The 22,703-nt window shown below is 43.5% G+C and overlaps 1 long non-coding RNA gene across 1 annotated transcript in view; it reads right to left on the bottom strand.

The window, feature by feature from the left end:
- Positions 1-22,683, bottom strand: part of LOC130856379 (uncharacterized) — a 53,113-nt gene extending 30,430 nt beyond the window's left edge. The window contains exons 1-4 of the long non-coding RNA XR_009054564.1: positions 22,423-22,683; positions 17,800-18,012; positions 16,663-16,739; positions 13,658-13,759 (exon numbers count right to left, since the gene is read on the bottom strand). This is a non-coding gene — a long non-coding RNA (uncharacterized LOC130856379). The remainder of the gene's footprint in view (positions 1-13,657; positions 13,760-16,662; positions 16,740-17,799; positions 18,013-22,422) is intronic.
- Positions 22,684-22,703: the final 20 nt, after the last annotated feature.

Genomic DNA, 22,703 nt, shown 5'->3' with positions numbered 1-22,703 from the left:
GTTGAGCATTTTTCCATGTCCTTTTAAAAAAAAAAAAAAGAGTAAAATTTGCATCTTGAAATTGTCTTCATGAACGTTTGCTGTGTTTTAAATTTTTATGTAGATGACCAACCCCAGGACATTTTTTTGGGGGCAGGTGTCATGTCTGCCCTGAGGTCCTTCTGAATATTAAGTAACCATAACTCCTGGGTGTAAAGCTGCCATAGCGAAAAATGGCAAGAAGGCCGCAGGATTTCCATATTGCCTCCTCTGGTTACTATGGCAACAGAGCCTTCTTGGAATTCTTATTCCTAGCTTGTAAATTAGAGTCGAATATGCCCAAAGCTTCTGTCTCATTATTTCTTGTTTGTTTTTTTCATGTAATTTTAATTTTTTTCTAGGAATAAACTTGAATACAATGTTGTGTTTGTTCTGGGTGTACAGAATCTGTTTCATTTATACATATACAGATAACTATTCATCTTCGGGTCGTGTTCCCATGTAGGTTATTACAGAGTTTGGAGTAGATCCCCCCTTGGAATTTGATAGGTCTTTGGAATTGGATATTTTATATGTCTTAGTATATGTATGTTACCCCAATATCTTAATTTATCCATTCATCCCACCTTTCCTTTTAGTTAACCATAAGTCTGTTTTCTAACTCTGTGTCTATCTTCTTTTAAATATGTTCATTAGTATCAGGTTGTAGATAACACCTATAAATGATATCATAGGATATTTATCTCTTTCTGACTTACTACAGTTAATATAATTATCTCTAGACTCATCTAAGGTGCTACAAACAGCCTTGTTTTGTTCTTTTCTGTGGCTAATATCCCATTGTGTATGTGTTCGACTTCTGCTTTGTCCATTCATCTGTTGATGGACATTTTGGTAGCTTCCATGTTTGGCTATTGTAAATCTTGCCACTGTGGACTTTTGGGTGCCTGTATTTTTTTTATTCTTCTCCCATTATAGGCCCAGTAGCGGTTCTGCCAGATCCTATGGTAGCTCAGTTTTTCCCTTTTACAGGCACCTCCATTCTGTGCTCATTATTGGCTATTACCAGTTTTCATCCTTTTAACAGGACAGAGGGTTCACATTTTTGCACAACCCCTTCAGCATTTCCTGTTTGTGGATTTCTGCTGATGGCCATTCTGATAGGTGTGAAGTAATACCTTTTTGTAATTTAGATTTGTATGCCTCTAGTAAATGGTGTTTTGGAGCATTTTTCTATGTCTTTTTTTAAAGAAAATTATGAGTAAAGTTTACCTCTTGAAAGTGTCTTCATGAACGTTTACTGTGCTTTTAAATTTATGTCAAATCCCAATCCCAGGACATTTTTTTGAGGGCAGTTGTCATGTACAGCCCTGCGGTTCTCATCAATATTAAGAGACCATTAAGCCCTGGGTTTAAAGCTTCCATTGCGGGGAATAGCCACAAGGTGGCAGGATTCTACATTCTCCACTCTTGGTTACTAGGGTAACAGAGCCTTCTTGGAATTCCTGTTCCTAGCCTATAAATTAGAGTGAAATGTGGCAAGAAATACTCCCAAAAGCTTATGTCTCATTATTTCTTGTTTTGTTTTGTTTTTAATTTTTATTCTTTTCCGGAATAAACTTGAATACAATGTTGTGTATGTTCTAGGTGTACAGAATCTGTTTCATTTATACATATACAGATATCTATTCATCTTTGGGTCCTGTTCCCATGTAGGTTATTACAGAGGGTTGAGTAGACCTCCCTTGGTATTCAGTAGATCTTTGGAACTGTATATTTTATATGTATTAGTATATGTGTGTTAACCCCAATATCCTCATTTATCCATTGTCCCACCTTTCCTTTTGATTTTCTATAAGTTTGTTTTCTAAGTCTGTGAGTGCCTTTCTCTTTTTAAATATGTTTATTGGTATCAGTTTGTAGACAACACTTTTAAGTGATATCATAGGATATTTGTCTTTCTCTTTCTGACTTACTTTGCATAGCATGATTATCTGTAGACTCCTCTAAGGTGCTGCAAATGGCATTGTTTTATTCTTGTCCGTGGCTAATATTCCACTGTGTATGTGTACAACTTCTGCTTTGTCCATTCATCTGTTGATGGACATTTTACTAGCTTCCATGTCTTGGCTATTGTGAATCTTGTGGCTGTGGACGTTTGGGAGTCTGTGTTTTTCTGATTTTGGTCTTCTCATGTTATATAGGCCCAGTAGTTGGTCTGCCGGATTCTATAGTAGCTCAGTTTTTACCCTTTAAATGCACCTCCATTCTGTGCTCGTTAGTGGCTGTTATCAGTTTTCATTTCTCTAACAACACAGGAGGAATGGATGTCTGCACAACCCCTTCAGCACTTCCTGTTTGTAGATTTTTTGCTGATGGCTACTGTGACAGCTGTGAGTAGATACTTTTTGTACTTGTGATTTACATGTCTCTAAGTAATTGGTGATTGGCATTTTTCTGTCTTCTCTAAAAAAAAAAACAAAACACAAAACATTGTGAGTCAAATTTACTTCTTGAAATTGACTTTTTGAGCTGTGTTTGAATTTTTTTTTGGCAATTCTCGACCCCAAGATACTTTAGAAGAGCAGATGGTATTTACACAGATGCAGTCCTGGTGAATATTAAGTGTTCGTGAGCTCTGTTTCAAGCTGCCGATGGGGGAAATGGCCACAAGGAGGCAGGATTTCTACATTCCCTACTTTGGTTATTAGGGCAACCGAGCCTTCTTGGAATTCGGGTTCCTAGCTTGTAAATTAGAGTCGGATGTGCCAGGAAATACTCCCCAAAGCTTCTGTCTCATTATTTCTTCTTTGTTTTTTCATGTAATTTTTATTTTTTCTCGAAATAAATTTGAATACAGTGTTTTGTTTCATTTATACCTATACAGATATCTATTCATCTTTGGGTCCTGTTCCCATGTAGATTATTACAGAGTTTGAAGTAGATCCCCCTTGGTATTCAATAGGTCTTTGGAGTTATATATTTTACTTGTATTAGTATTTGTGTGTTAACCACAATATCCTCATCCATTGTTCTAACTTTCATCTGGTTAACCATAAGTATGCTTTCTAAGTCTGTGAGTGCCTTTCTCTTTTTAAATATGTTCACTGGTATCAGTTTGTAGAAAGCACCTTTAAATAATATCATAGGATATTTTTCCTTCTCTTTCTGACTTACTTTGAGCAGCATGACTATCTCTAGACTCTTCTAAGGTGCTGCAAACAGCATTGTTATATACTTTTCAGTGGCTACTATTCCATTGTGTGTGTGTATGACTTCGCTTTGTCCATTCATCCACTGATGGACATTTGGTAGCTCCATGTCTTGGCTACTGTGAATCTTGCAGCCTTGGACGTTTGGGTGCCTGTGTTTTTTTGATTCTGGTCTTCTCAGGTAATAGGCCCAGTAGTGGATCTGCCAGATCCTATGGAAGCTCAATTTTTATCTTTCAAAGGTACCTCCATAGTTCTCATTAGTGGCTCTTAGAGATACCATACAATCCATCAATGCCACTCCTCAGAGTATATGAGTTGAGAAACAGAGTGCCAGAAGACACATGCACCGAAGTGTGCACTGCACAAACACTCACAATAGACAGCACATGGAAGCAAACGGTCCATTGACAAATGAATGCCTACTGAAGTGATACATGTACACACTGAAATACGACTCAGCCATGAGAAAGAATGACATGATGATATTTGCAGTAAACTATGGCACTAGAGATAATCATACAAAGTGACCTAAGTCAGAAAGAGACAAATATCATGTGATATACCTTACAGCAAAATGAGAAAATGATACCAGTGAGCTAGTTTAGAAAAGTGAAAGTCTCACAGACTTAGAAATAGAGGATACCTACATACCTCTATGTGTATAACTGAACGAGATTCTGTAAACCTACAACAAAGACAATGTGGTAAATCATCTGTGCTCCAACAAAAAATAAACGTTACATTTAAAAAAACTACAAATTTAACCAGACACAACTTTTGCTGCCTCCTTCAAACACATTCCACACTAATTTACAATCAGAAAAAAGGACTAACTCTTAGGATCTGCTTACCATAGTAACAAGTGTAGCACATGGAGAAATCCTGCCACCTTGTGGACGTTTTTGCATACAGCAACCAGAAAACTCTTGCTGAGGGGAACTAACTATTGCAGAGGATGGCTGGGCTGTAAACGACACATGTACTCAAAAAATTTCTGGGGGTAAGTAATCCTAAATGACGAAAAACAGGTCAGCGTATCAAGAACAAACTTTCAACAGGTAAATTATATGCACACTCTAAGAAAGAAAAAAATCATCTGCGCTACAGTGAATTACTAAAGACAGGCACCTTGAAACTACAACTAAGTAATATCTCCCACCGTTCCAAATGGCCATTATCCAGAAGCCACAGAAAATAAATGCTAGAGTGGAGCTGAAGTGAAGGAGACACTTTTCTGGTGCCAGTGGAATAGAAATGGTAACAGCCAGTATAGAGAACAGTATGGAAATGCCTTTAGAAGTAAACATAGAGCTTACCATATGACCCAGCAATCCCAATCCTAATAGTATATGCATTGAGCACCACAATGCCAAGACTCATGCACCCGAGCGTGCACTGCACCAGGCCTCACAATAGCCAGGACATAGAGGCAAACAAACTATCCATCAATAGAGGAATGGATACAGAAGTGAGCTATGTCCATATTGAAATATGACTCAGCCATGAAAAAGAATGACATAATGACACTGGGAGTAACCTATGGCCCTAGAGATAATCAAATAAGAGACCTGAGACAGAGACAAACAAATATCATGTGAGATAACTTAAAGCAGAATGGAGAAAATGATACCAATGAGGTAGTTTAGAAAAGTGAAACAGACACACAGACATAGAAACACTTATAGTTATTCAAGGGGAAATGTGGGTGGGAGGGATAAATTAAGTTCGGATAAGATATCCACACAAATACCTAGAAAATAATTAGTCAACTACCCTTACTCAAGGGAAGTGTAGAAAACACTCTATAATAACCTCTGTGACAGCAAGGGGAGGATACCTATGAGGGTGAGTTAAAATTTATTCAGATTCTCGCTGTAGAATTTATAGAAGTTTTAATATAACCCGAGTGCAGATTATTGCCGACTCACCCTTGTGGATACCTCTATGTGTATAACAAAGTTCTGTACACCTACAACAGAGACAACTTTTGATATCAACGATCTTCCAATAAAAATAGACATTACATTTAAAAAAAATACTAGGAATGTAATGAGACATAGTTTTTGCTACCCTTTTCAAATATATACCAGGGAACAAAACTTTCTCTAAGGCTCTGGTTACCTTAGTAACACGTGTAGGGCATGAAGAAACCTTGTGGCCATTTTTAGCTACAGCAACCTTAAAACTGTTGCTGAGGGGCACTTAATATTCTCAAAGACAGCTGGGCTGTAAATGGTACATGTACAGAAAAGACTACCAGCAGTAAGTAATCAAAAAAAGAAAAATGAGGCCAAATTTCAACAACACAACTTCAACAGGTAAATTATATGCACACTCTAAGAAAGAAAAAACAAAAGCACACAAAAACATGAGCACTACAGTGAATTACTAAAGACAGGCACCTCGAAACTACAGCTAAGTAACATCTCCCACCACTCCAAATGGCTGTTATCCAGAAGCCATAGAAAATAAATGCTAGAGTGGAGCTGAAGTGAAGGGGACACTTTTCTGGTGCTGGTGGAATGGAAATGGTAACACCATGCATAGACAACAGTATGGAAATAGAGCTACCATGTGATCTGGTAATCATATAGCTAACAGTATATGGATTGAGAACCAGAATGACAAAAGACTCATGCACCCGAGCACACACTGCACCAGGCCTCACAATAGCCAGGACAGGGAGGCAAACAAACTGTCCTTCGACAGATGAATGAATACAAAAGTGATGCATGTACACACTGAAATATGACTCAGCCTTGCAAAAGAATGACATATGACAGTTTCAGTAACCTATGGTCCTAGACATAATAATACTAAGTGACCTAAGTCAGAAAGAGACAGAGAAATATGTCCTATAACTCACAGCAGAATGGAGAAACTGATACCAATGAGCTAATTTAGACAAGTGCAACAGATGCACAGACTTAGTAAACACACTTATAGTTATCAAAAGGGAACGGTAGGTGGAAGGATAAATTAGGTTCAGAGAGATTTCCACCTGAATACCTAGAAAATAATTAGTCAATTAGACATCCTGTATAGCAAGAGAATTGTAGAAAATACTCTATAATAACCTATATGTGAAAACAAAGGGAGGATACCTACATAACTCTATGGGTATAAGTGAATGACATTCTGTACACTGACAACACAGACAACTTTGGAAATCAACTTTACTCCAACAAAAATAAACAGTACATTTTTAAAAAACTACAAATGTAAAGAGACACAACTTTTGCTGCCTTTTGCAAACACATTACACTCAAATTTACAATCGGGAAAAACGACTTCCCATAAGGCTGTAGTTACCTTAGTAACAAGTGTAGGGCATGAAAAAACTCCTGCCGCCTTCTGGCTGCTTTTAGATACTTCAACCTGAAAACAATTGCTTAGGGGCAATAATATTTCCAAGGATGGCTGGGCTGTAAATGATACATGCCCAGAAAAGTTTATCCACAGTAAGTAACCAAAAGTAAAGAAAAACAGGGCCAGATTTTCAAAAACACAATTTCAACAGGTAAATTACATGCACAGTCTAAGAAAGAAAACAAAAGCACATGAAAACATGTGCTCTATGGTGAATTACTAAAAACAGGCACCTCAGAACTATAATATAGTTTCATCTCCCACCACTCCAAATGGCCACTATCCAAAAGCCTCATAAAGTAAATGCTAGAGTGGATATGAGGTGAAGGGGAGAGTTTTCTGGTGCCGGTGGGATAGAAATGGTTACAGCCAGTATAGAGAACAGTACGAAACTGCCTACAAGGCAAATGGTGATACCATATAATCTGGCAGCCACTCCTCAGAGTATATGCGTTGAGAACCAGAATACCAAATGACACATGCAACTGAGTGTGCACTGCACTAGGACTCAATAGTTAGGACAAGGAGGCAAACAAACTGTCCATCAACAGAGAAATGGGTACAGGAGTGATGTATGTACACACTGAAATATGACTCAGCCATGAAAAAAAATGGTATAATGACATTTGCAGTAACCTATGGCCGTAGACATAATCATACTAGGTGATCTAATTCAGAAGAGACAAATACCATGTCATAGAACTCACCACAGAATGGAGAAAATGACACAATGAGGTAGTTTGGACAAGTGCAACAGACGCACAGACTTGTAAACACACTTATGGTTATTAAAGGGGAAAGGAGGGTGGACGGATAAATTAGGTTCAGATTAATATATCCACAGGAATGTCTAGATAATAATTAGTCAAGCAGATCTACTCTACAGCAAGAGAACTGTATAAAACTCTCTAAATTAACCTATATGTGACAACAAAGGGAGGATACCTACATACCTCTCTGTGCATAACTGAATGATATTCTGTACCCTTATAACAGAGACAACTTTGGAAATCTGTGCTCCAACAAAAAATAAACATTTTTTAAAAACTACAAATGTGATGAGACACAAGTTTTGCTGCCTCCTTCAAACACACTCCACTCTCATTAACAAGCAGGGAACTCGACTTCCCCTAAGGCTCTGGTTTCCTTTATAACTAGTGTAGAACATGAAGAAATCCTGCTGCCTTGTGGCCATTTTTGATACAGCAACCTGAAAACTATTGTTTAGAGGCACTTAATATTCCCGAGGACTGCTGGGCTGTATATGATATATGCCCAGATATGATTACCAGTGGTAAGTAATCAAAAATAAAGAAAAATGGGGCCTTAATTCCAACAACACAATTTCAACAGGTAAATTATATGCACAGTGTAAGAAAGAAAAAAAAGTACAGGAAAACATGCACTATGGCGAATTACTAAAGACAGGCACTTCAAAACTACAACAATGTATTATCTCCCACCACTCCACATGGCCATTATCCAAAAGCCTCAGAGAATAAATGCTAGAGTGGAGCTGAAGTGAATGGGATACGTTTCTGGTGATGGTGGAATGGAATTGGTAATAGCCAGTGTAGACAACAGCATGGAAATGCCTTTAAGAGTAAACATAGTGCTACTATTTGATCCGGCAATCCCATTCCTAACAGCATATGGATTGAGAACCAGAATGCTAAAAGACTCATGCACCCGAGCGTGCACTGCACCACGACTCACGATAGCTAGGACATGGAGGCAAACTGTCCATCAACAGAGGAATGGATACAGAAGTGATGCATGTACATATTGAAATATGACTCAGCCATGAAAAAGAATGACATAATGACATTTGCAGTAACCTGTGGCCCTAGAGATAATCATAGTAAGTGACGTAAATCAGAAAGAGACAGGCAAATATCATATGATGTCACATAGCAGAATGGAGAGACTTATACCAACGAACTAGTTTAGAAAGTGAAACAGATGCAAAGATTTATAAAATACACTTATGGTTACCAAAGTGGAAAGGTGGGCGAAATGGATAAATTAGGATCGGATTAACTGATACACATGAATACATAGAAAATTTAGTCAACCAGGACCTACTCTACAGCAAGGTAGGTGTAGGAAACACTCTATAATAACCTTTTTGTGAAAAGAAAGGGAGGATAACTACATACTTCTATGTGTATAATTCAATGTGATTTTGTACACCTACAACGACAATGTTGTAAATCAACTGAGATCCAATAAAAAAATAAACATTACATTTTTTAAAAACTACAAAAGTAATGAGACAACTTTCACCGCCTCTTCAAACACCTTCCACTCTAATTTACAATCAGGGAAAAGGACCTCCCCTACGGCTCTGCTTACCTTAGTAACAAGTGTAGATCATGGAGAAATATTGCCTCTTGTGGCCATTTTTAGATACTGCAACCTCAAAACTATTGCTGAGGGACATTTAATATCCCTGAGGACGGCTGGGCTGTACATGATACATGCCCTCAAAAAATTCCAGGGGTAAGTAATGGAAAAATTACTGAAAGAAGGGAAGTCTTTCATGAATACCCCATCAACAGGTAAATACTACTCACACTATTTAAGAATAAAAACCACATGAAAAGATGCTTACTATCGGGAAATTTTAGAGACATGCACATCAAACCATGACGAAGGATCCCCTCCTTGGAGTCAAAATGGCCATTATAAAAATGTGTATAAACAATAAATGCTAGAGTGTGCGTGGAGCAAAGAGGACCCTCCTATGTTGCTAGTGGGATGTCATAGGTGACAGCCCTATTGAGAATGGTATGCAAGTACCTTTTTAAACATAAAAATAAAGCTACTGTATGACCCAGCAGTCCCACTCCTTTGAGTATATCCTGGGATAACAAGACTTCGAAAAGAAACATTCAAGCCAGCGTGCACTACAGCACCCACTGCAACAGCCAAGACCTGGAAGCAATCAAAATGTCCAAGGACAGATGAAAGCATAAAGAAGAAGTGCTACCTATCCACCGTGGCCTATTACCTAGCCATGAAAATGAAAGAAATAATGCCAATTGCAGGAACAGAGATGGACCCAGTTGTAATCATTCTAAGTGATGTATGTCACAGAAAGGAAGACAAATATCATATGACATCACTTGTTGGTGGATTCTAAAAATTGACACCAATGAGCCAATTCACAAAAGAGAAAGATTTATAAAATTAAACAAAGTTATGATTAACAAAAGGGAGCTGTTGGAGGCAAGTATAAAGTATCAGTTTGGGATTAACAAATACAGACTAATGCATGTATAATAGGGAATCAACAAGGACCAACTGTATAGCAAGGGAGGTATACTTAACACTGTGTCATAACCTATATAAGAAAAGAATCCAAAGATGAAAAGATATATGTATATGTATAACTGTAAAAGATTCTGCACACCTACAACAAACAACATTTTAAATCAACTTTCCTCCAATCAAGCAATAAAAACCAAATTAAAAAAAAAAGAAGTATGGAGACTCAAGCTTTTGGGTGTTTGTGCTGGCAAAGTCCACTCTAACAACCCAGCAACACCACTTCCTGGAAGGCTCTGGTTTCCATAGTAACCAGATTTGGGCATGAAGAAATCCTGCCATGTTGTGGATGTTTCCTGAAACAGCAACTTCAAAACCAATCCTGATGGGAACTTAATATTCACAAGGACTGCAGGGCTCTAAATGACACCTGCCCTCAGAAAATATCCTGAAGTAGCTAATGAAATATAAAAGCTCAACACCTGGTAGACTTTCAAGAAGCCAATTTCAACAAGTAAATTTCCCTCACTGTGTTTAAAAAAAAAAGCACATGAAAAGGTGCTAAACATCTTGAATTATTAGAGACATGCAAATCCACACTACAACGAGTTATCACCTCACCACAGCCTGAATATCCATCATCAAAAGTCTACAAAGAATAAATGGTGGAGAGGGCATGGAGAAAAGGGAACCCTCCCATCCTGCTGGTGGGATGGAAATGGTCACAGCCACTATAGAGAACAGTAGGGAGGTACCAGAAAAAAATTAAAAATAGAGCTACCATATGATCCAGCAGTCCCACGCCTAAGAGAATATCCAGAGAAAACCAGCATTCGAAAACAAACCTGTACCCAAACATGCATTGCAGCACCACTTACAATAGCCTAGACCTGGAAGCAACCAACATGTCCATTAAGAGATGAATGGATGAGGAGGAAGTGATCTGTATACACAATAGAATATTACTTAGGCATGAAAAAGAATGTAATAATGCCATTTGCAAGAACATAGATAAACCTAGAGATAATCGTACTGAGTGATGTAAGTCAGAATCAGAAAGACAAGTATCACATGGCATCATTTATATATGGACTCTAACAATTCACACCAATGAACTGATTGACAAAACAGAAAAAGGTGTCACAGCTTCAAAAGCAATCTTCTGATTACCAAAGGGGAAAGATGTGGGGAAGGGATAAAGTAGAAAGTTGGGATTAACAAATACAGACTAGTACATGTAATATAGATAATCAACAAGGACTGAGGTATACCAAGGGAGGTCTACTCAACACTCTGTAAAACCTTCCATGGGAAAGAATCCAAGAAAAAATAAAAATTGAATTAAAAAAAAAAGAGACAAGAAGTGATGAGACACAAGATTTGGGTGTTTGTTTTGGCACCTTCCACTCTAATTTACAACTCAAAACACAACATGCACTAAGGTTCTGATTGCTGGAGTAACCCAAATTGGGCTTCAGGCAAATCCTGCTACCTTGTGGCCCTTTCCCAAAATAGCAACTTTGAAACTATTGCTTATGTGGACTCAATATTCACAAGGACTGCTGGGCTATAAAGGATACCAGCCCTCAAAAAAATTCCACAGGTAAGTAATCAAAAAAAAAAAAAAATTCAAAGAAGGGAAGACTTTCACGATGACACAATCAACAAGTAAATACTACTCACGCTATTTAAAAAAAACACATGAAAAGGCGCTCAATATAGGAATTATTAGAGACATGGAAATCAAAACTACAATGACCTTGCAGCAGTCAAAATGGCCATTATAAAATATCTACAAACATGTAGAGTGTATAGTGGGGGTGGAGAAAAGGGGACTTTCCTATGCTGCTAGTGGCATGTAAATAGTAACATCAACTACAGAGTACAGGAAGATATGAATTAGGAGATTGGGATTAACAAATACACACTAATACATATAAAAGACTTGCTATACCTACTGTATAGCAAGGGAAGTCTTCTCAACACTCTGTAATAACCTATAAAAGAGAAGAGTCCAAAGATGAATATATATATATGTGTGTGTGTGTGTGTGTGTGTGTGTGTATAAATGAAAAAGATTCTCTACACCTACAACACAACATTGTATATCACTGTTGCTTCAAGAAAAAATAAAAATTAAATTAAAAAAAAACATACCAAGAAGTGATGAGACACAAGCTTTTGTGTGTTTGTTCTGGCACATTCCACCCTAATTTACAACCCCAAAACACCACTTCCACTAAAGCTCTGGTTGCCAGAGCAACCCAAATTGGGCTTTGGACAAATCCTGCCGACTTGTGGCTGTTTATCGCAACAGCAACTTTAAAACTATTGCTTATGGGGACTTAATATGCACAAGGGCTGCTGAGCTGTAAAAGGTACTAGCCCTCAGAAAATTTCTGGTGTTAAGTATCCTAAGAAAAAATTTTAAAAGGGCAGACTTTCATGCAGACACTATCAATGGAAATACTACTCACACTCTTAAAAAAGAAAAGCACATGAAATGATGCTCAGGATCTCGAATTACTGAGACATGCAAATTAAAATTACAGCAATGGATCACCCTGCAGCAGTCAGAATGGCCATCAACAAAACGGCTACAAACAATAAATGACAGAGTGAGATTGGAGAAAAGGGGACCCTCCTATGTTTCGGTGGGATGTAAATGGTAAGAGCCACTATAGAGAACAGTATGAAGTGTATTTAGAAGGTAAAAATAGAGCTACATATGATTCAGCCATCTCAGTCCTAAGAGTATATCTGGAGAAACACAGAATTCGAAAAGAAGCATGCCCCCAAACCTGCACTACAGCACTAGTTAAAGCAGCTAAGACTTGGAAGCAACGAAAATGTCCAAGGACAGATTAATGGATAAAGAAGAAGTGGTACCTGGCCATGCAATGGAATATTACTTAGCCATGAAATAGAATCAAACAATGCCAATTGCAGCAGCATAGATGAACCTAATTGTAATCATACTAAGTGAAGTAAGTCAGAAATAAAAGGCAAATATCATATGATATCACTCATTGGTAGAATCTAAAAATTGATACCAGGACTTCCCTGGCGGCACAGTGATTAAGAATCTGCCTGCCAATGCAGGGGACATGGGTTCAATCCCTGGTCCAGGAAGATGCCACATGCCGCAGAGCAACTAAGCCCATGGGCCACAACTACTGAGCCTGCGTGATGCAACTCCTGAAGCCTGAGTACCTAGAGCCCCATGCTCTGCAACAAGAGAAGCCACCGCAACTAGAGAAAGCCCATGCAGAGCAACAAAGACCCAACACAGCCAAAAATAAATAAATAAGTAAATAAATAAATCTTAAAAAAAAAAGAATCCACCTGCCAATGCACAGGACACGAGTTGGATCGCTGGCCCAGGAAGATCCCACATGCCACGGAGCAACAAAGCCATGTGCCATAACTACTGAGCCTCCCAGTCTCCCACTTCCTTGTGCCCCAGTGATTGTCAGTTCCTCCTCCAGAGCCCATGGCCAGTCCCCACATTAATTCCCCTCCACAGCCATCGCCCTGGCCTAAGCCTGATCTTGTGCCTGTTTCCTCCATCAGGCCCTGACACAGCTCCCCACCTCACATCCCACCCCAACACGGTCCTTCTGAAGCAGCAACAAGACTGTGACTCTCTCCCGCCTGTAATCCCCCAAGCGTTTCCCCACTTTCGCTCAGGTATCTGCTGGGAAAGACAGCTGCCAAGGCCCTGAGAGTCCCCGGCATCCCACTAGGCTGCCGCCTCCTGCGTCCCCTGACTCTGAGCCCCTCAGCAGGCCAGGCGACATGGCACCAACCCCCAGAACTCTCACCTTAGGATGGGGCTGGCACTGCTGCTGGCTGATCAAAGAGAGCAGAGAAGGGTTCCCCAGCTGGGACACAAACTCTGCAGAGTGGCCTCTCCCTCGTGTGACCTGAGGGAAGGAGGGACCAAGGCACAGGTTAGTTCCTAAGCAGGATGGTGTGGGCTCAGTTGTGTCTCCCCAAATTCACATGTGGAATCCCTAACCCCCAGGACCCCAGGATGTGGCTGTATTTGGAGATGGAATTTTTAAAGAGGCAATCAAGGTAAACATGAGGTCACTAGCGTGGATCCTAATCTAATAGGACTGATGTCCTACAAGAAGAGAGTAGGACACAGACAGGCAGAGGGGGAGACCATGTGAGGACACGGGGAGAAGGTGGCTGTCTACATGCCAAAGAGGGAAGCCTCAGGAGAAACCAGCCTGCAAACACCTTGATCTCAGACAGCATCCAGAACTAGGAGATGTCTATTGTTTAAGCTGCCTGGTGTGTGGTATTTGTTACGGCCGCCCCGAGCAGACTCATACACAGGCTAAATCAGGACTCAGACTGGACGGAGCCCACTCTCCATTCCCCCGTATGAGAGTTACAGGAACCTCAGGAACTGAGGATGAGGTCCCTGAGGGGAGGAACAATATAGAAGATTTTAGGCATAACATGAGTGCATTCACATTAGACGTGCCTGAACTACATTCACACAAGATGGTTTTGTCCTATATCCACACCTCCATCTGCACCTTCAGTCTGAACTTCAGACCTTTGGCTTCACCACCTCCACTGAGAGCATGAGCTTCACCTGCTGTGAACCACCTCCTATAGGATTTCCAGAACCAAAGCATCAAATCTTCACAGGACCCAGAGAGCATCCAGGAGACCCTCACAGCAGAGCCGCCCAGCTGCCCATAGGAACCCATTTCCCTTTTTCCTGCTCACAGCTACCCTGCACCTCCCAGCCTTCCCACCCCTTGCAGTTGGGGGACAGTGTCTTGTGTTACCAAGGGGAAGTGGTGGAGGTGGTGAGGGTCTTGGCCAGTCTGCATCCTAGGACAGAGGGCATGGTGCCCATGTGGTCACCCCACCCTGCTGGTTGGAGCCCTCCACCCAGAAGCAGGGAGGAGAAACAAGGTGGACAGAGCCCAGGCCCTGACACCCACCTGCCCTGGGCTCTCACATGAAGGGGACAGAGACACCTTGAGCCGCAGCCTATTTTGAGGGGGACACTTTGTTCCAGCAACAGACCTTTGCGCTGAAAGCCAAGGTGCTTTAAAAACCCCTCCCCAGCTGTCACAGAAAGTAAGGCTTAATTTAATCACACTTTTCTCAACCCACAACTCACACTAAGACCACCACTCAAGGGATGGTGCTTCGGAGCAGCCCCTTTAAAAGATCCCTAGAGTTCAGCTTCCCCAGCGCTGCTTTCATTTTAAGGGAGACGTTTCCTGGACAACCTTGACAAACCTGCTTGGCTTCTTTGACAACCATGCTTCGCAATCTCCCAAACTCTCCTCCTTCAAACTTTTCTATTCTAGGCTTGCTGTGCCTAAAGTGACAGTGCCGTCATCACATGCCAGAAAGTGACTCCTCCAAGGCCTTAGATATTGGTTACATGATGCTATTGATGATGAAATCCCAGAAGAGCCAGCTTTGCAGAGTAACCACTTCTGGACTTGGCACTAGGTCTCTTTCCACGGACAGGAGGGTGTGGCTGTTTTCATGGACCCCGTGGTGGAAGAGCTCATCCTCTGATGAAGCCAGGCCTTGATCCTTTCCAGGTGATTCCCGGGTCCTCATTGTCCCCAGAACCCCACCCACATAGCTGCTGTCTGTACCAATCTATATGGGACCTTGGTAATCTCCTAAAATTAGGGTTATTTTATACACAGATAATGGGTTGAATGGTGGCCCCAAAAGATGTGTCCCCCCAGAACACATGAACAGGACCATATCTGGGAAAAGTGTCATTGGAGATATAGTTAAGGATCTCAAGGTGAGGTCCTCTTGGGTTAGGGTGGCCCTCGATCCAACTGACAGAATTCTTATGAGAGACAAAATAGAAGAGACACAGACACAGAGGAGGAGCCACATGAAGATGAAGGCAGAGATGGGAGGGAAGCCGCCACAAGCCTGGGGATGCCTGGAGCCCCCAGAAGCTGGAAAAGGCAGGAAGAACCCTATTGTGGAGCCTCTGGAGGGACCTCAGTTCTGTAACACCTTGCTCTAAGATGTCTGGTCTCCAGGATTGGGGGAGGATGAATTCCTGTTGTTTTAAACTACCCAGCCTGTGGCCCTTTGTTACAGAAGCCACAGGACAGTCACACAGACCTTGCTCTGCAGGATCCTGGAAGTGTGGTCTCACTAAAGGCAGATAGAGGCTGGAGTACAGAACCCTTAGAGTCAGCATTGGGCCCCCAGAAATCCTAAAGCACTGGCTGGACACCAAAATGTTGAGGGGTCAGGTCAGAAGCCCAACCCTAAGGGTGCCAGCTACACTGAGCCTCCCCAGGTTTTCATACCTGTACATGTGGGGGGTAAGTATTTCAATCTTGATTCAGGACCTTTGACATCACCATTCACATTGCTAATTAAGAACCCACCAGTTACACAGATGAAAACCCAATCAGGACTCTTGCTACACTGATGAACAATTCTGAAGTTGGTCAGAAGTAGGGAATTTTGTCACATGCAGCCAGCAGCTCCCCCGCAAAGGAGCGTCCTGATTGGAAAGCTGGTGGACCATGAGGAGGCGTCTGAGTAAACATTAGCTGCCCCCCAGGCCATCTGCTCCTGAACCTTATCCACCTTCCTAGGTAAAACCCCTGAATATGTGCAAGGACCTTACAGCCTGGAGGAAAGGGCTTGGAGCCACGCCCAGTGACAGCAGGCTTGCTGAGCTGGTTCCTGCAGGCCATGCAGGATGGTCCTGGCCTCAGGCGCTCTTCTGAAAGCTTCTCTTTTACTTACCTGAGTTACCCCTCCTATCCTGGCCCCCACTGTCTTTTTCTTGCTTGCTTACCTCTGCCTGGGGAGAACTTCCAATGGCAGGTGTGGGCGATACATCCTCTTCCTTAGCAGGTGACAGCCTGGCAACTCCTGCGGAAAGTCCAGCAGAGCTCCACTCAGACCAGGCCACCCACAAGTGTGTCCCCTCACTCCCTCTCACCAGCCTAGCCCAGCCCCGCCCCGCGGCTGCAGAGGGGGCAGTGAGTATGGCATCAGGTATAACTGCAGGTGGTCTTGCTGTCTGGAGGGGGTGTTTATACAGACGTCAGCCCACGCACACCTGGGGAGAGCTGGCCAGCCAGGGCAGGCTACCCAGGGCAGGCTGCCCAGAGCAGCCAATCTTTGCCCATTAGGGGCTCATAGTTGCAGAAAATGGGCCTTGCTTCACTGGCCAGGTCCAAGGAACAGGTGTGGGGTCCTGTGGGTCAGGATAGACATGAGGCTGCAGATCTGGTTTGTTTTCCAATCATTTTATCGGGCCCATAGTGGGAGACAATTTCAAGAAGACCCTCTCCTCACAAGAGGACTCTAGGAGTTAGGGAGAGGAGGGGTGGTGGGTGGAGACAGGGGCCCAGTATCCTGGGTGCAGTGGAAACCTCTGAAAGATCCAGTGGAGGGAGGCCACAGAGGTCACAGGCCTGTCCAGGAGCTGCTGTTTCTTAGTTCAGGTCCTGATCTGAGGTGCTCAGGGTCAGCTCTGACCAACACGTGGGCTGGAGGTCATCTGCAAGGAGGGCTATGGGCATGGTTCCTGTGTGCCAAGCCCTGCCAGGGTGCCTGCCCAGGTAAGCTCCATATCCTGGGAGGGGCCTGCCCACATGAGCCCCATGTGCTGGGAGGGGCATGTGAATGAGTGTCCTCTCTGCAGCCAGCACAAAGTTGCTTAGCAACTTCCCTGTGGGCAGTGCTGGGATGAGATGAGAACCAGGAGATGCTGCAGGCCCCCTGAATCCCCACCTGGGCCCATCCAGAGTGATGAGGTCAGTAGGTGGGTGCCGGCCGCTGTGCTGCGTGAGGGAGGCCCCATGGGTACCTCTTGTTTCTTCCACCTGACACCATGGAGGGCTCCCTAGGACAGAGCAGACAGCCTGCCTGGGACAGGTGGGAGCTCCTGGTGATTCCGCAGGGGAAATGAGAGGGAAGGACCTACCAGTATCGGTCCTTCAGGCTCTGGGTCAGCGAGCCCGTGGAGCGTGGGTCCAGCTGTGCCCACCAGGGAGGCCTGGAGAGGTTGGGCAGGAAGCACGGGTGTGGTCATCACCTGTGAGGAAGCTTCTGAGCCAGTGTCCAGTGGGAGCTCTCACCTTGCACATCAGTTTCAAGTCCACAGCACAGATCAGCTTTTAGCTGCTCAGTTTGTTTTCTAGACACAAAGCAAAGTTCTAATATCTACTCTGTCCACTGCCTGTGAAAAGGCACATCTAATCTGGCTCCAGGTGCTGCCTCTGGGTCCCTCCTGACTGGACGCCTGGCAGCCAGTGTCACTGTGTCATGAGTGTCAGGTAGTGTCAGGCGTGGGGGGACAAGAGCACATGGTCCAAGCCCACGAGGGGCTGTGCTGTCCACAGAGCCGGTGCTGTGGCTGTAGGTGTTCCCTCCACCCACCCTACAGGCAGAGACCACCATCCTCTTACAAACTGTTACCAAGTTAAGTCGTATGGACCCTGCTCGGGGCCTAGCCTGGCTGTGGCTTTCTGCCTGGATGAGGAAGGGTTCCTTTCTCCATTTGGGTTCAAGTAGGTGAATAACAAAACCAAATTTGAGACCAACACAGCACGGGCTTTATTCAGTGGCCAAAGAATGGAGAAGCAGGAACTAAGTTCACAGGCAAACTTCTTGCCCATCTGGAGAGAGTGACTTAATTTTAAAGAGTAAAGATGAAGGGAGGAGGAGTGAGGCTAATGATGGAGAGGCAGATGCGTTTGTCTACCAGAGAAGGGGCAGGACTTTTTCCAAGATAGTGGGGTACCACTTCCTTTTTACCCTTTTTTGGTCCTTCATGTTCAGTCATGGCCACCGCTAAGTGTGTCACTTAATATGCTAATATAGTAAATTCTACATATGATGAGACTCAGGGTCTGTTGGAGGTCAGATTCATTGCCATCTTGGTCCCAGCTGGTTTCATCTGTTTTTTTTGTTTGTAGCTTCATTTCTTATTTCTGGATCCTTAACTTAAAGGCTTATGTAAACTCCTGCTAAAGGTGGGGGTTGGAGGACAGCCCTATTAAAGGTGGATTCATGGGTTTTGAGCAAGGACCATTAGCAGCTCTGACAAGATGAGGAGGCTGGGATGGGCAGTCAATCTGACACCAGCATCGGGGCCTGTGGTGGGCATGTAGAGGCAGTCAGCAGGGGGTATAGGTCAGGGAAGGTTCTCATTGTGTTTACATGGAAGATGTGAACGTGGGTCCAGATGTAGAGCTGCCTGCAGACATTGCTACACAAACCCCTGATTCTTTCCTGAGATAACTGGTGGGGGGGCATTCAGGCAACAGGGCAAACAGGATGCTCTGGTGGGAAAGTGGAGGGTAGCAACAGGAGCTCAGCCTACAAAACCCCAGAACCACTCCCAGATCAGCTCTAGAACCACTTCTGGAACAGCAAGGAGAAGTGGGTCTTCCACCTACTAGATGTGGAGGAAATGGGTGGGGTCTACAGGGCCCTTCAGGGACTTGCTGGGAGGCTCACAGGACTCAGCACATGCTTGTGTGCTCACAGCTGAGATGGGATGTAGGGATGTATGTGTGGGAGGGTCCCTGCTCCAGTCACCTCATGACCCTTCATCCCCCCACCTTCCCTTGAGGGTCTCTAAGGTGTCTCTTCCACCAGTGACGAAGGGTCATCAAAATACCAATGGAATTTTATGGAGAATTAGAACAAAGAATTCTAAAATGTATAAGGAAACAAAAAAGAATCTGAATAGTCGGAACAATCTTAAGAAAGAAGCACAAACTTGGGCATATCACACTCCCTGGTTTCAAACTATACTACAAATCTAGAATAATCAAGACAGTATGGTACTGACCAAAGAAATATACATAGATCCATGGAACAGAGTTGAGAGCCCAGAAATAAACACATGCATATATGATCAATTCATCTATGACAATGGGGAGAAGATAGCCTCTTCAATGAATGATGTTGGGAAAGCTGGACAGCTACCTGCACGAGAATCAAACTGGAGTTTTTTCAAATACCACCTACAAAAGCAACCTCAAAATGAATCAAATACTTCAATGGAAGACCTGAATCCAAAATATAAAGCTCCCAGAAGAAAACATAGGCAGTACACTCTTTGACATCAGCTTAGCAATATTTTCTGGATCTATCTCCCTAAGCAAAGGGAACAAAAGCAGAATAAACCAATGGGACTCCATCCAACTGAAAAGTTTTCAATGGCAAAGGAAACCAACCACAAAATGAGAAGGCAGCCTACTAAACCTGAGAAAATATTTGCAAACAATATATCTGAAAAGGCGTTCATATCCAAAATGGACGAAGTCACACAACTGAACCTCCAAAAACCAAAAACCCAATTAAAACTGGGACCAAACATTTTTCCAAAGAGTACGTATAGATGGCCAAGAGACACATTAAACTATGATCAGTATCACTTATCATCAGGGAAATGTACATCAAAAGAACAATGAGATTATCACCTCACATCAAAAAACAAACAAAAAAACCTTTCATCTGAAAGACAACAAATAACAAGTATTGGCGAGGATGTGGAGAACCCTCTTGCATTTTGTTGGGAATGTTCGTTGGTACAGCCACTATGGAAAACAGTATAGAGGTTCCTCAAGAAATTAAAGATAGAACTACCATATGATACAGGAATATAGAGTTGGGGGTATCTTTCCAAAGGAAATAAAAACATGAATTCCAAAAGATACATACACCCCTATGTTCATGGCAGATTTTTGGCAATAGCCAAGACATGGAAGCCACCAAAGCGTCCATTGATTGAAGAATGGATAAAGAAGTTTTCATATAGATACATAGACACATACACACACAATGGAATGTGACTCAGCCATGAAAAAATGGTACCTTGCAACAACATGTATGGACCTAGACGGCATTAAGCTAAGCGAGATGGCAGACAGAGAAGGAAAAATACCTTATGGGACTTCCCTGGTGGCTCAGTGGTTAAGAATCCACCTGCCAATGCAGGGGACACAGGTTCAAGCCCTGGTCCAGGAAGATCCCATGTGCCGCAGAGCAACTAAGCCCATGCACACCAACTACTCAGCCTGCACTCTAGAGCCCTCGAGCCACAACTACTGAGCCCACATGCTGCAACTACTGAAGGCCGCGCACCTAGAGCCGGTACTCCACAATAAGAGAAGCTACTGCAATGAGAAGCCCATGCACTGCAACAAAGAGTAGCCCCCACTTGCTGCAACTAGAGAAAGCCTGTGCACAGCAACAAAGACCCAATGCAGCCAAACAAAATGAAACAAACAAACAAACAAACAAAAACAGGAGTCAGGGTTCCTGGCAGGCTCTCCCACTCTCCCTCGGGCAGTCGTCCACCCTCTCTGGATCTCAGTTTAAAAACATAGGCATTTGACTATAATTCATTCCAGGAACCTGAACCTATTGAGGGGGAGGGCAAATAGCTACTCTAAACTCTGGATGATAGACAAAAACCAGATTTAAAGAAAAATACATCATTGCTGGTTTTCAGACAGACACGTAGGTATACAGAAGGCAGGAATCCCCCTGGTCCTTCAGGATTTGCCTGGAGACCTAACATGCGAAATTCTTATACATCAAGAGGTGGCTCTGAGCTGGATTTCTACAAAAGAAGATTATCCCATGCAAAGAACAACCCACTAGAGCTTTGTAACCCTTCAGCCACAGGAGGGCAATGGCTGCAGGCTGCAGAAAGCGAGCAACATTTACAAATTGACTCCCATGGCCTTTGCCAAACTGCAGTGGTACCTCTGAGTTTTCTGTTTCCTTCCCTTTTCTGACTCTTTTCTCAATAAATGCACATTTCTCAATATAATGTCACAGTGGAAGCAAAAGAGCTCTTCAATTTTTAGACCTCAATGCATAAAACACTTAGAGGTTCTAGAGATTTTGCTTTTAAAATAAAGGACTACATAATTTGAAAATTGTACAGGTTCTAATTATTCAGTTCCAAGACACCAAACACATTGCATGGGGTCCCCACGGAAAGGCCCCTCTCAGCGGGAGAGCCACAGATTCTACAATGAAAGGGCAGCAAGGTGCCCTCCTCCCTTCTCTGCTGCCTGGGTGGCCCCCCATGGTTTTAAATCCATACCCTCTGGCAAGTTTCTAAGGTGCAATTCTGAGACCCTTCCTTTTCCCATCCCAGCAGGTGCCCAAGAACTGGCCAGGGCTGGAGAAGTTAAGGAAGCAGACCTGGGCCAGCTGGCCACATGGGGGTTGGGAGCAGGGACCCAGCTTGTGAAATCACAATGGAGGATAAATCCCTTGGACTTCCCATAGGCCAAGGGGCGAGTCTCTCAGGGTAACTGGCCCCTCTCAGGTTCTACTTGCAGAGACCTCTCTGGGAGCACTTGGCTGCTTGGGAAAATCACGCGGGAGTGAGCTTTACACCTGCAGATGTTCTGTAACATGTGAGCGGATAGGCTTGGGCAGGTCCTCAAAGCCTTTACTCCAAAGGCGAGCCCTTCCTGCGGCCGTCAGGTTAGGGGGCTCCACGACTGTGCCAAACAGGTCGGGTGTAAAACGTGGTTCCCTCCTCCACCCCACCCCCGAGCCCCTGGCCCCTTACCTGCGGTCCGCTACCCTCCCCTCCGCGCTCGGATGCTGCTGGGGTGCCCGGGACCCACGGAAGGGGTCGTTCCCAGACGCCGCGCGCTGACTCCCTAGACCCCCGCGGGCTCGCCGCGGCCGACGGCGAGAAGCCCAGAGAAGATGCGCGCCAGGTGCGCCCTGCTCGGGACGCCCATTTCCGGGAGAGGCGCGCTCAGGTGAACCGTAGCCAATGCGGAACAAAACCCGCCCGGCCAAGGCCGCATTTACGCTGCACAGCACGGTCTCCGGCCCTCCGGG

Source organism: Hippopotamus amphibius, chromosome 7 (genome assembly GCF_030028045.1).
Source record: "Hippopotamus amphibius kiboko isolate mHipAmp2 chromosome 7, mHipAmp2.hap2, whole genome shotgun sequence".
Taxonomy (NCBI): domain Eukaryota; kingdom Metazoa; phylum Chordata; class Mammalia; order Artiodactyla; family Hippopotamidae; genus Hippopotamus; species Hippopotamus amphibius.
Note: the sequence above shows the minus strand (reverse complement) of the source record. Positions and strands in the feature narration are given on the sequence as shown.